Consider the following 14,425-nt stretch of genomic DNA (forward strand, 5'->3'; position numbering starts at 1 on the left):
TTTGCTATGTTACATTCACTGTTTTGAAATGCAATGAAAATCAATATTGCATACCATATATATTTGATTTGTTTACAAATATACACTCATCAAAACAACCTCAGTCGACAATTTTGTATTTTGACCCCTCAAAGTAGCTAGTTTGTGAAAAAAGAGTTACATTTTTCTTTTGGCACAAATTATGATCATTTTCAGGATGTCATGTTAAATGAATTTGACATAATTTTAAGTGAAAATGCACTTGAAAGATAATTTAGCTTGCACCAGGTTTACAAATCAAAACAACATAAAAAGGATACACGATTTTGCATAAAATGTATTTATTTATTATTTGCATTATCATATGTATAATTACATTTGTTATCATGAAACGAACAAAAATGCATTGTAATGGACATACAGTATAAATAACGTAAAGAAATTAATAAACTCGCTTTTTTTTCTTTTTTTTTTGATTAGTATCATTTATAGCTGCATTAGAAATATCAGTCCCTGCAACATAATCCAGATCTGAACAATAGCCTTCGGCATTTGTTAAAAATCATTTCCTAACCCTTGGTGCTTCACACAATGGCAGATGACATTTCGCACGAAATCACTCCAGTCCACCAATGCGGCCTCTAAAACCACATATCTGTCATTGCGAAAAAGTGCAGTCTGTTTTGTTGGTCTGTAAGTTTTGGAAACGGCTGGAAGAATGTCCAAATGTTGTGTGGAATCGCGGCGGTTTCGCACCACAATGTTCCTCAAAATGCTCCAGTCGATCGGAAAGAAGAGGGAGTTAATATGGCTGTCCACAATTTATCTGTCAGTGTAGTAAGCTCGCCTTGTGCTGCCGACACGACGCGCATAACAACCCATTTAGTTCCCATCATTTCAGAGCTTCTTGTCCCCTCCCCTCCAGACACAGACAACAACATACACCTTAATAGGGGCGCGTCTCCGACACAGCCGCCGACCAATAACCCGTCTGTCTGGGCAGAGACCAAGGGGATGAGCGCTCGCCGAGGCCCAATCAGCGCTTTTGTGTTGCCTGCCGGTGCCGGGGACTGGTCGTGAAGAGCTACAGCAGCGCTTCAGGATCGGAGAGTGAACCCGGAGCCAGTGGAACCTGAAGGGTAAAGGCGAGTCAGGTGAGTCCGGGGATTCACGCGCGGCCTAGCCGGTATCGGCTCGGATTGGGGAATTTGCGAGCGATATGCTTTATAATCGTGGCCACACACGAATCGGCCGTCATTCGCTGTAAATGAATGGACTAAACGGTTAAAAATGGTTTTGAGGGAGTCTGCTGAGCAGCCAGACAATAGCATAGCGGATTTTGCGTGGAAAGCAAAGCGCTTCTAACACGCAGCAGTTCAAAGTGGCTGGCTAATACTATTAAAATGAGCTCGGGATTGCGCCGTGGCGTATCGCACATCGAGCGGCTATTTCAAGAGCGTTTCCGCGAAAAGCCCGTCATATTTAGCAAGCAACTTTGACAAGTTTACTAGCCAAAGCAGCATTTTATATGTGTGAAACGGCGTTCATTGTTTCATCTGGTGTCTCTAGGGGTTAACCCAGATTGGCGGAGAAAGCCTCGCGTCCTCCCGGCTGTGGCTACAGTAGTGCAGTAGCAGCTCAGACACAATGAAAAAACCCCAACATATACACACACACACAGCACCATCTAAATATATCTAATGCTCGTATTCCAACGATATCAGCTCAAACGGGCTGTTTAGTGAGTGTTTTAGGGCTGTTCTGGGGAGCGGGATTTCTCTCTACTGTGCCGAGGGCACACGGATAGTGTACGGTGAGCCTGTACAATTAGAAAAAAAAGATGTCGAAAATGCATCAGCCATTTACGTAAGTGAGGACGTTCTCTCAACTTGCTCCATATGCACGCAAATGGCTGCCCAACACTTGACAGACGTAAGAGTGAAATCTAATTCCAGCGTGAATGCAGGTATTGATCGAAGCCAACAGGGAGTCACTGATAATCGGGGGGAGATGACGTTTAGAAAGAAACCCTGATCAATGATATATTATTCGCTCTCTGCAGACACGTACAAAGTGAGACAGGGTTTACTTTATAGGCTTTATATAGTCAGAGGCTTACTCTAGCAGTCTGATTTAGCAGAGTTTGGCCCCTCAAGAATTTTTCATATGCATTTAGTAGCTAGATGACAGTAGTTTGTTTGTGGAGACCTTTTACTTTATTTAAAAAAAATCATTTTAAGCAAAAATGCACTTGACGGATAATTCCACTATTTGGGCAAATGATTATTTTCCTACCAACCTAAAGTCTTTTAAACGTGCACTCAGTAACCTTTTGCTAAAAAAGTTTTACATATAAAGAAATGTGCACTACATGGAGCGGGTCGCCCGCTCATGGGTGCTGCCATGTTGAGATAATCACATGACCTGCTGTGTCATGCAGTAGAGCGCAACAGTCGGGTTCTGGTGTCATGACAAATTGGATCTCTATCAACTATCAGTTAATGGTTATACTAAGTACATAGAAATGATATTAATTTAAAACATGTATAGGTTACTATATAGTGCATAATAAACGTTCACTTAATAAACTAACACTAATAAATAAATAATAATAATAGCCTATTAAGTGACATCATTTTATAACTGAAATATTTGGACATGTAATGCTTAATTTAACACGTAATTACATTAACGATGATTGTGAATACATGTAGGCGAGAGCAAATGCGTATAAACTAACCAGGCTAATCGGGTATCTGTATGCTATGTTAGTACATTAGCTTACTATTACAGACTATGCTTATTATAACGTAGTTCAAACAGTAGTTATCATAACATGATTTTGTAAGAATTGTAATCAGGCGCTAAAGAGAGTGCCTATTAAAAGAAATTTGAGCCAATGGGATCGCTTGGGGTCCTTACAGAGTCCCGATTTGTGTGGAGGACCTCATTTGTCACCACATCGGAAGTAAAAATCCCATTCATTTTCTCCATAGGGGAATTGATTTTTAGCGATAACTTAAACCATACACCTTTAAAGACAGACTTACCGTGAGTGACGTGGTTGTTAATCATTGGTATATGCTTATGCTGAAACCGCAATCAACATCTTTAAATCAGTGGTTTTATATTTATGTTTTATTTTGATTGTCATTTCATTTGCAGTGCTTTGTAGGATTAGTGCTTTCCCTGATTAAAGCCGTTAAGTACGTTTGTCATTTTGTCCAATTTTTAATTTTTGTCCAATACTTTTTTGCCTCAAATCAAAGTTTGTAATGTTGTAATGTCTAACGTCGTAGCTGGTCGGTTTAGTTCATGGCTATTAAATGACTTTTAAATGAAAACTTTACATACCCCTATGGAAAAATATAGTGAAAATACTTCTGGAACCAAGTCCGGTGAAAAAGTGAGAGGTACTACTACTGCTACTACTACTACTACTACTACTACTACTAATAATAGACACAACAAGAAACAGGATGAATTTGAATTCAAGAATGACCATTATATGGATGTATGTAGTAAATAGTATGAAAGACACAAAAACAAACAAAATAAAAGATCAACCGACAGCTTGGGTATAAACATCATACATCCACGCAAATAGGTGTCAGCATAAAGTTTAAAACCACTGAATAAGAGCCAGCTAAATGTAAACACAAACTTACTGAGTGCACCTTTTAAGTTCGAGGAATTACTAAAGCAACTAACTCAAAGGCTTATGTACTCCTAGATATTTTTATAGAATATAAAAGTTTCTCAGTTTGACAAGTCACAGAGAAAAAGCTCTCCACCCACTGTTATTAAAGCCATTTATACTTATTGTGCGAAGAGAAAGGTCTGCTCAGAAGTCACTGAACATGTACGTCTCTAAGAATTACCTTAGTGAAATCATACTAATGTCTGATGTAAGTAATCTGTGTAAACAACAGAACTGTGAAGGAAAAATATTTTTTTTTAGCAAGTAGCACATCTAATAAGAGCCAATTGGAGTGTTTTCTGCTAATTTTTTTTTATTTTTATAAAGGCTACTGCATACTGTGAGGGGCGCCCCACTAGTATTACATCCTCAAGAGGGGTCCAAACAATGTTCTTATTGACTGTTTTGCTCAAAGGCATTTTGTGTGGACTGTTCCCCCTCCTCCCCCTCAGGCGGAAGATACTTGGCAGCTTGGTATTTATTTTTCTACCTTTTTTTTGCACTATTCATCACTTTAGTCGGTGCACCCGAGCTTATGGCCGTCGCCTGTGAAAGGATTTCATGCTGTTTGTTCTCTTTAATTTCCATGGTGCATGGGCACCTTATTGCTAGTGACTGTCTGGTTTTGTTAAGCCCACGAAACCTGTGAAGTGCGGTGCCAGATGATAAGATGGAATACACTGAGCTGAGCAAAGACTCTAAGCTCAAGTTATCAATGTAGATTTCATCATAGATCTGTCACGGTTTAGAGGTACCTGTTCGAGTACCTGTTCTGCCTAGTCCTGCTTCACCCCAGATCTTATGTTAGTACCGGTGCTTCAGCACTACATTGGCATTTCCATGCTGAATACATGGATTTTCACTATTTGAATTCAAGAATGACCATTATATGGATGTATGTAGTAAATAGTATGAGACGGAGAAAGACACAAAAACAAACAAAATAAAAGATCAACCGACAGCTTGGGTATGAACATCATACATCCACGCAAATAGGTGTCAGCACAAAGTTTAAAACCACTGAATAAGAGCCAGCTAAATGTAAACAAAAGCTTACTGAGTGCACCTTTTAAGTTTGAGGAATTACTTAAGCAACGAACTCGAAGCCTTATGTACTCTTAGATGTTTTTATAGCATTTCATATAGCATACATTGGCATTTCCATGCTGTATACATGGATTTTCACTATAAATATAAGCAATAAAAAATAATTGTTGGTTTAACTTAAAAAGTAAGTTACCTGGTTGCCTTAATTTTGAGTTCATTGAAATTAAAAATTTGAGTTAATACAATGAAGGCGATTGATTTAATCAACAGAAACTCAAAATATTATGTTATCTGAACCACATTAAAAGATAACAAATCATGAAAATGTTTTTTTTTACAGTGTACTAATGCATATTGGTTAACGGTTAATGATTCAAGGCTAAAGACTTGTGCTGTGTTAAAAATTTAAATTCTTTCATTTGCTTTGCTCACCCTCATGTCATTCAAAAAGTTTGACTTTCTTCCTTGAATCCCAAAAGAAGATATTTTGAATTTTTGTCCGTATACTGAAAGTCAGTAGGCTCCCAAACAACATTGAATGGGACTTTTATTGTATGGGCATTTGAAACATTCTTCAAAATATCTTTATTTGTGTTCTGTAGAAGAAAGAAAGTCACATGAGGATAGATAGATAGATGATGACTGAATTTCATATTTGGCTGAACCATTCCTTTTTACAAGGATTTTAAGTGCCGAATTACTTTTGACAACCTAAATTCAAGACTATCCATCTATGTTAGATCAGATGTGCAATCATGAGTTCATCTAGAAGAAGAAACCATGCCATTGAAGAAGACGTTTGATGAGGAAATCACATTTAGAACTGCATATTGACTCTTGGATCAGAAGGAGTACTTGACTTGGCTGGGTTTCAGGACTGCTGAATGGTCAGAAAAGGTAGTGTTTAGAATTAGCAGTGCCCCTTTGGCAAACGCTTTGAGTAGACACAACAAAACGACTTGCTCTGTAAACATGCGCCATGAGATTTACGGCAGTGCAATATGATGATGTGGACCAAAGTTGTGCTAGTTTTGTAAAACGAACCCTCACTGCGACAGAGGCGAGAATGGGGCATTGACACTCAGATGTCCTCCCATTGATCTTCTACCCTTCAACGCACCTTCAGTGTCTATAGTGTTGTTTTAAAGCGGTCAAATGAGAGGAAAATGTCCACGTCCAGTAGATTTTTGGTTTTGTGTGATAGTGGGTTTAAAAAAGACCCTCAGGACCGACCTGTCAGGTCCAAAAGGGTTTGATTCATTGGCTCTTGGGTAAGCTAGGGGCTGCTGTTTGCCCTTTCCCCAGATAAGGCTTATGGGTCTAGGAAACAATATAACCACATGTCTTTTGGCTTTATAAAGCGTAATGAACAACATCATTACCTCAGACCTTCCCATTGACATCATAGAGAAATTAGTTGGACAGGAATGTTGACTTGATTTGCGGTTTGAAGTTTAGTTACAAATCTTAATAACATACCATACGTTTCTAATATTCAGTAATAATTGTGCAGTTTATCATTTATCCATATTCATTGAGCATTCAGTATTTGAACTCAATTATTTCCTTATGGTTAAATTTGTAATCAAGTGATGTTCATACTAGCTATTTGTCTTTTGTCTTTGATAAAAGTCAGTCTTTATACCATGTCCTCCCTTTTTATTGGCTGTAGATCAGGTCTGATTGATACCTACTCAAAATCAGTGCTCATTTCATGACCCATAGTTATGTAAAACTGAGACCTGAATGTTTTGAAAAGAAAGAAATTAGCATAATTACCCCTTAATCAGAAACATTAAGTTTATTTAAAAATCTTCCCCAGTGAAAATCCTTTGAGGGTGAGAAGTCTTGTCAGTTGCTTGTACATGCTACTAATTGATATGGATGTTAATGAATTTGATAAATCTAGATCAGTGAAAGAAGTACAAATAAAAAGAAAAGTATGTCAGACTGTTTTTTGGGCCTGATACCAATCTGTGTCAATGTTCGGTAGTATACAGTAGAAAATGTTTTATAAAGGGCTGGGAATCGCAGGGTACCTCACGATACGATACATGGCTCACGATACCGATAACATCACGATACAGCAATTCTGCGATAATCAATATATTTCTAGACAATCCTGTAATGATACGTCACGATATCTGTCTAACTGTGAAAACAAAATGCCTTTTGAAAAGGTTAAGTGCAGGTTTTCCAAACTTTGGACTTTTTCTTAGGCTAGTTAATTTATGTTCACGTTTCCCTCATTCATATGTTGAGCGCCACCTCAAGGAGCCATGAAGTAGCGACATTAGGAGCAGGGAAATCTATTTTGAGCGCCTTATTTTATTAATTAAAATAACAATAATGGGCGCCAGAGTATCGATTCTCGTATTACACGGAGAAGGACAACAATATATTGCCCTATCAATATGTTGTCCCACCCGTAAAGGTGAGGGGTTAAGGTATGGTTCACCCAGAAATGAAAAATTCTGTCATCATTTACTCAACCTCACTTCGTTCCAAATGTGTTTGACTTTTGTTGTTTCTGCAGAACACAAAAGAAGATAGTTTAGAGATGGTTTCAACTGTTTTGTCCACACAATGAAAGTCAATGGGGTCCAAAACAACCTTGGACACCATTGATTTTCTTTGTAAGGACAAAACAAAACAAAAACATTAAAACTTCCGTCAAACTATCTTTTATGTTCCACATAAGATAGAAAGTCATACAGGTGTGGAATGAATAGTGTTGTTATTGTTATTTAAAACTATATAAAAGCAGGTTTCATTAAAAATAAAGCAGATACATAAATATTAGATGGAAAAACTTGAGAACCTTAATGAAATTAGAAATGCTGCCTTGAATTAAATACATTTAAAAAAACAAAAACACTATAAATAATACTAAAATAACACTGGGTCGGACCTTGGAGGGTGAGTAAATGATTTTAAGTCTTTCATTTTATGGTGAACTATCCCTGTAAATCTTTAGAAGGTCCATTTCAAATTGAAATAGGAAGAATCCGTATAGATGCAGCCAGGTTTGTAGATCAGACTGTCATGATTTTTCCTCATAACGAAGAGGTGCATATGGCTAAGCTAAAATAACTGATTTTGTAAACCAATCTGGGCAAGATGTCAGCCTCCGTTTCATTTAAGAATCACTGTTTGTTATTCTGTGCTATGTTTTAGATGTATCTGAAACCCTTTGGTGGTCGACGGTTGCACAGGGACCTTTGACTCCTGAGCTTTTTCCGCTCTGCTCTGTCAGTTGCTGATTAATTATTCTCCACCATTTTAGTTGTGAGATCTTAGGTGGGCACAGCGAGAAGGTACAGAGAGGGAATGTTTCAGTAGACTGTAATGCGTCGCATGTATGTTGGTGCGCTGGTCTTGTTAACACCTGAATGGGGAGGCTGCTTTCTGCGGGCCTCATGCAAGGCTTATTAAACCCCACGCAGAAACAATCAGCCCAGATGAATGGCTTCCTGTGAAGTTTAATTAGAGGGCCTCCCTGATGCTTTAGCTGGATAAACAGCAGCAAGAAACGACATGACGGGTCTCTTACGTTGATTCTTGAAGAATGCGTGTTTGTGAAGAGCGAGAAGTCGAACCGGAGAGTCAGAGACGAAGATGTTTTTAGGTTTAGGATTCAGATTGTTGCCATTTTTTATCTTTTTCCTCCCTTTTCCCCTCGTGGATGGTGTCTGACCATCCCAGTCGTGAAATAGATGAGTTTTTCAAGCTTCACGAGTCTTGGCCGTCACAAGAGCTCCGGATTGTTGTTAATTTGCTCGACGTCTCTCAAGTGGGATTTCTGTGAAGATGAGGTGTGCACTGCATTAATTGCAGTGGGTCCAGGTATTGGCTCTGGTTGAAAAATTTAAAAGTATTGATTCAGGCCAAGCTGTTTTCATCATTTTGCAATGTATTACATTGTAGCGAGACGGAAGCTGTGAGTGAATATGAAGCGCATAGACCTGTTTTGTGATTACAGAGGGAGGTATAGGCGTCGAGTCCCCAGATAGGTGGCTCTTGTAGCGTGAGGTTCTCCGGCTGCGCTCATTTCAGGAGCGAGAGAGCTGTGTGATGGGTTGAGCTGATCGAAGGACTGCTGGAACACTTAATTCAGTGCAAGATGAAAGAGCAAGCAGAACCCATCCGAAGCATTTCTCTGTGGAACCTTCTTAGTTTTCATGGCCTGGGGGCTAGTTTGTCTATTAAAAGTGATGGACCTGACATTGTGCATGGTGTTGCATCATTTATTTAAGCTAAAGTAGTCTTAGAAATGTTTTTATTTTGACTATGCAGTCGTAAACTTTTCTTTTATTATTGTGACATCAGCCAACACTTGTTTTCAGTTGCAACATACACTCTATAAAATGCTGGGTTAAAAACGACCCAAGTTGGACAAAAATGGACAAACTCAGCAATTGGGTTGTTTTAACCCAGCGGTTGGGTTAAATGTTTGCCCAACCTGCTGAGTAGTTTTATTTAACTCAACTATTGTTTAAAAATTACTGTATTGCTTGCTTAAAATGAACCCAAAGTATGTTGGAAATTAACATTTATTTATGTTTAATAAATGAACATTTATTTAATAAATTTAATGAATAATGATTAAACAATTATTATTGTTGCCTCTAGTAATTGTCTTATTTTTTTAATTTCCAGCCTATTTTGGGTTCATTTTAAGCCAGCCATATAGTAATTTTTAAACAATAGTTGGGTTAAATAAAACTGCCCAGTACGTTGGGCAAACATTTAACCCAACCGCTGGGTTTGTTCATTTTCAACCCAACTTTGGGTTGGTTTTTTTTTGGTCCATTTGCCCCTATTTGGGTGTGAGCAAAAACACACAACTTTTGTGTGTGTCCCTTTAACCCCTTTAAATGCAAATAAGCTGCTGCTCCTGGCCCACTTTCTGAAAGAGGGCGGAGCTTTAACAGCTTGCACAACAAAGCAGGAGAATCTCACACAGCCAAAATGAGGATTGTCAGTAACGGTGTTCAGCCTTACATTGTTCAAACCGGAGTCGGACACTGATGGAGAGACTCAGGAAGAAGAACTTTTAGAATGAAACTGGATGTTTCTGAATGGTTAGTGGATAAATTTATGTAGTTGCTGTGGAGTTGATTCAACTCATCGACTAGCATGTGCCATCATGTTACACACCAACCCGGGAAGAAGCTTGTTGTAGTCCCTACCAGCCGTTGGTTATAGTCCTTAAAAAGTGATTTCTGTAAAAGAAAATATCTCCCTTTGCATTGAACTTTGAGCGTCGTAACTTCGCAGATGTTGTTTATGCTCAAACAGCAACATTACACTAACTAAAGTTAAAAAAGTGAAATCATAATCATGGACCCCTTTAAGACAAACACTTCAATAAACAAAGGTCCAAAAAGCAAAGAAACAGCAGCACAGAATATTGAATATACAAAAATAAGGGAAGACTAGTTAAAGATTAATATCCCTGATACATAAAATTAAGTGAATCAAAACAGGATCACAGTGGTAACAAACCTCTTTACTGGGTGAAAGTTGGCTTTTTAGCATGATATTGTTGGATCAATAGAGTAGCTTCGGCTGAAACGGCTAACTAAAAATGTATAAATACAACATCATAACAGAAAACAAAAATAATTCAGCCAGCACCTTTGAGGAAATCCGTGAAAGCTGCTGTACCTGTGGTAGTTAACCTTGATAAGAATTATAGCTGACTCTCTGTACATGCGCAACCGCAAGATTCAATTCCCATAATCCCTCCACAAATGCCTCTTTGTCTTATTACTGTGTTTAGCAGATTAACAAATTGAACCTTAGCACATTTAAGCATCCTCTCCATATCCCTCCATTCAGCCACAGGTCTTTGTTTCTTGGGTCATTCTGTTGGAATCAGAAGGAGTGCCTGGTCTCTCTTCAGACGGTACAGAGGATGGAGCTCATGCGGACACGGAAATCTGGGTTTTCTTGAAGTTTTGGTCCCGTGCGTAGTCCATCTTTCCTGGCCTATCTGCTTTTCCAGAGTGCCGATTCCTTGGTGGAAATCGTGTTTTCCCCGAGTGTATGTCTGTGCCCATTACTTTGAGCGTCAGAAGGGAGCCTCCGCAGATTTTATCTCAACTTGATAAAGCACTGGTCATGTCGGTGTGTGTGTAAAGGTAGTGTGTGCGGATTGTGTGTTAAGGGATATTTGTATATTTGTCTTTTTTTTTTTTTTAATTTTTTTTTTTTTTTTTTTTTTAGTGTTTTGCATATGATTGATTTGAATATGGCAGGTTTTTTTTTTTTTTTTTTAATTGCTCAACTGTCCTCACTGCCTCCTTCTCAATTCAACCCCATTTTAAAATCTTTTTGCTACCTCGCTTTCTCCAGATGGCTCACGTTCCAGCATTTTTCCTTTTTTTTTCTTTTTGTTTAAACAACGTATGCCCCACCCTGTGGTCTGAAGTTCCGCAATGAGCCGTCTTGACAAGGTGCCAGGTTTTAGATTCAGCGTCTCATAAGAAGTACATTTTCCTCTTACTGCCCCCTTTGGCCCCCTCCTTTTTTGTCTTTTTTTCGTTCTGTCTTTCTCTTTCTTTCTCTCTCTCTCTCTCTCTCTGTGTTCGTGTGACGTCCTGACCACTAACGGCTACATATTAAGAGATAATTCCATACCCTGAGGTTACAAACCGGCTTAGACTGGCTCTCTCGCATTTTGACTCCACTGGGTACCCTGGGTAAAAAAAAGATATTGTAACTCCCTGTTTTTTTTTTTTTTTTTTTTTTTTTTTTTTTTAAAGGAACAGGAGACTAGTTCTCACCGAGAATGACATCAGTTCAGTCGGCAGTGCTTAAAACAAACATGTTATGCATTTATGCATGCTACAAGGATTGCTCATACCCATAAAAGCACGACCAGGCAAACCATGCTGCACGACTTCTGTTCTGAAATATGATTATTCGAAAGATTTTTTTTTTTTTTTTTGCATAATTATCCTCCTTAGTCACAATAATGCAGGCTTCAGAATTGCACTTTTGCACATGCGTTATCCATTTGCAAAAGGTTGTGGAGTCAGAAGTCCAATTACACGAATGCAGGGCTCAATGCTAAGGATTTTTTCTACTGGCCCGGTTGGGCCAGTGGTTCAAATTTTTACTTGACCTGCCAAAATTTTCACTGGCCCCACCACAAAAAAGTAATAAATAAATAAAATGGGCCTAGTTATTGTCTCTGTTGTTTTTGACCCATAACATTAAAGGCACAATATGTATGAATTTTGGATTAAAATATCCAAAACCCACTAGAACAGTGTTATATATTTTGTTGACTTGTGTACTTAGATTATCCCAGATGATGCGAAGAATGTTTAAATCCAGAGAAATAAGCAATTTTAACCAGGACACGGACCGTGTCTGTGCATCGCCTATCAATGACATCATACCCATGATGCCCTTGATTTTTGATGGAAACACGCTTTAATGTATTATGTTTTATTAGACAAAGGAACAACTGTTTAGATACATTTATAGACAGAAAACTAATCATTGTTATATAGCTCAACACTGTTAGTCTTATTGTTTGAATCTCGTTTTCTTGGTTTTCCGTGAGTACCATGCTTTTACCATGCTTTTACCATGCCTCAGAGAAAAAACACTATTTTGTCAAGTGGCTTACATAGCATAATCAGATGCAGCTTTATTTTTATTAACAGTAATACAGCATTCTCTCCGTCATGCAATATGTTTTAAAATTAATTGCATGCCACTTATCCAGCATTTTTTAGTATGATATTCTAATATCGATCTAGTTTACTGCAGTGTGCAACAAATGTCTCATAGCAGCCGCCGGACGAGCGCACAGAGTAACATTATAACATCATTTTCAACACACTCAAATGTATCTAATATGATAAACAGCACTGCTTTACCCCACATACGCTTGACCGGAAGAAGCAGAAGTGGCGACTCCAGCCTAATAAAAGTTCCGCTGCTCTCGAGCCGTGTTTCGCGCTCGTCTCTCATTAGCAATCGCTCCAGCGGCCTCGCTACACTCCCACAGCACTCGGCCCTGCTCTGCTTCATACTACAGTAACGTTAATAATCTCATCCATGAACGTGATTTTTGCCCAAGTCCCGTCCTGATTCTTTTCCACCGGCTGTGAGGTGAAGACAACATCTCCCATGATTCCGCGCTCAATCTCGGCGTCATCAAGCTACGCCTTTGTTTTGAAAAGGTGACCTCTAGCGGCGAAAAACTACATATTGTGCCTTTAATAAATAAGGTTTTGACAACAAAAACCACTAGCCTAATGATATAAATTTCTAATATTGACAAGTAAACTGTCAGAAATAAAATAAGAACGAATAATCAATTATTCAGTCAAGAGCAGTGAGTGAATATATTTATTTATTTATTTATTTATTTATTTGTCTTTGTCCTTTGTTTGCAACTGTTTATGTTCACTTAAAGGGTTAGTTCACCCAAAAATGAAAATAATGTCATTTATTACTCACCCTCATGCCGTTCCACACCCGTAAGTCCTTCGTTAAACTTTGGAACACAAATTAAGATATTTTTATTGAAATCCGATGGCTCAGTGAGGCCTGCGTAGCCAGCAATGACATTTCCTCTCTCAAGATCCATTAAAGTACTAAAAACATATTTAAGAGAATATTTTTGGTGCGCCAAAAAAACAAAATAACGACTTATTATAGTGATGGCCGATTTCAAAACACTGCTTCAGCAAGCTTCGGAGCGTTATGAATCAGCGTATCGAATCATGATTCGGATCGCGTGTCAAACTGCTGAAATCACGTGACTTTGGCGCTCTGAACTGCTGATTCAACACGCTGATTCATAATGCTCCGAAGCTTAATGAAGCAGTGTTTTAAAATCGGACATCACTATAATTTTTTGGTGCACCAAAAATATTCTCGTTGCTTTATAATATTAATACTGAACCACTGTACTCACATGAACTGATTTAAATATGTTTTTAGTACATTAATGGATCTTGAGAGAGGAAATGTCATTGCTGGCTATGGAGGCCTCACTGAGCCATCGGATTTCAATAAAAATATCTTAATTTGTGTTCCAAAGTTTAACGAAGGACTTACGGGTGTGGAACGGCATGAGGGTGAGTAATAAATGACAGAATTTTCATTTTTGGGTTAACTAACCCTTTAAAATATAACAGACTATGTTTGGGGTACTTGTCGAGATTACATTTTTTGATGTAATTTTGTGTGTATATGTCCGTTCAAGCCCGAGAAGACGTGAAAGAGAACTTAATTCAGCATTCGCACGCTGTCTGAGAAGCGGCTTTCTAGGTGTATGCACAGAACTTCTCACACTATTGAGTGTGTCTTCTTGCACTTGAATATTTAAATGGAAAGGCTTAAAAACTTGGAAATGATAAACTTTCGTAATGCAGAACTGGCCTGATCGGGCAAGTGACAGTTGTTTCAAATGCCCTGAGCGACGTTTATGCTGTCCCCGAGTTCTTGTTGTCGAGGCCTGGAATGTTTGTGGTGGTTTTTTTTTTTTTTTTTTTTAAGCTGTGGTTATGTATGCAAATTGTTTCAAATGTGTACATAATAAAATCAGACCGACACACATTCTAACAAGGGCCAACTATATAATGAAGGCAAATTTTCGCTAAAAGATTGAACTGTGTTGTCGGGACAAAGGTACAGTTTCTTAATGTCGGGTTGGGCAAGTTGTACATG

At 38.3% G+C, this 14,425-nt stretch overlaps 1 protein-coding gene across 2 annotated transcripts in view; it reads left to right on the forward strand.

The window, feature by feature from the left end:
* The first annotated feature begins 379 nt into the window (after positions 1-379).
* gatad2b (GATA zinc finger domain containing 2B) overlaps positions 380-14,425 on the forward strand; it is a 47,607-nt gene continuing 33,561 nt past the window's right edge. Inside the window, exon 1 of one of the 2 annotated variants that reach the window (XM_051872574.1) lies at positions 380-1,133. The gene's annotated coding sequence lies outside the window, so the exon portion shown is untranslated. The remainder of the gene's footprint in view (positions 1,134-14,425) is intronic. The other variant, XM_051872573.1, reaches the window with a different exon arrangement.

The sequence above is a fragment of the Ctenopharyngodon idella genome, chromosome 19 (assembly GCF_019924925.1).
Source record: "Ctenopharyngodon idella isolate HZGC_01 chromosome 19, HZGC01, whole genome shotgun sequence".
Lineage (NCBI taxonomy): Eukaryota > Metazoa > Chordata > Actinopteri > Cypriniformes > Xenocyprididae > Ctenopharyngodon > Ctenopharyngodon idella.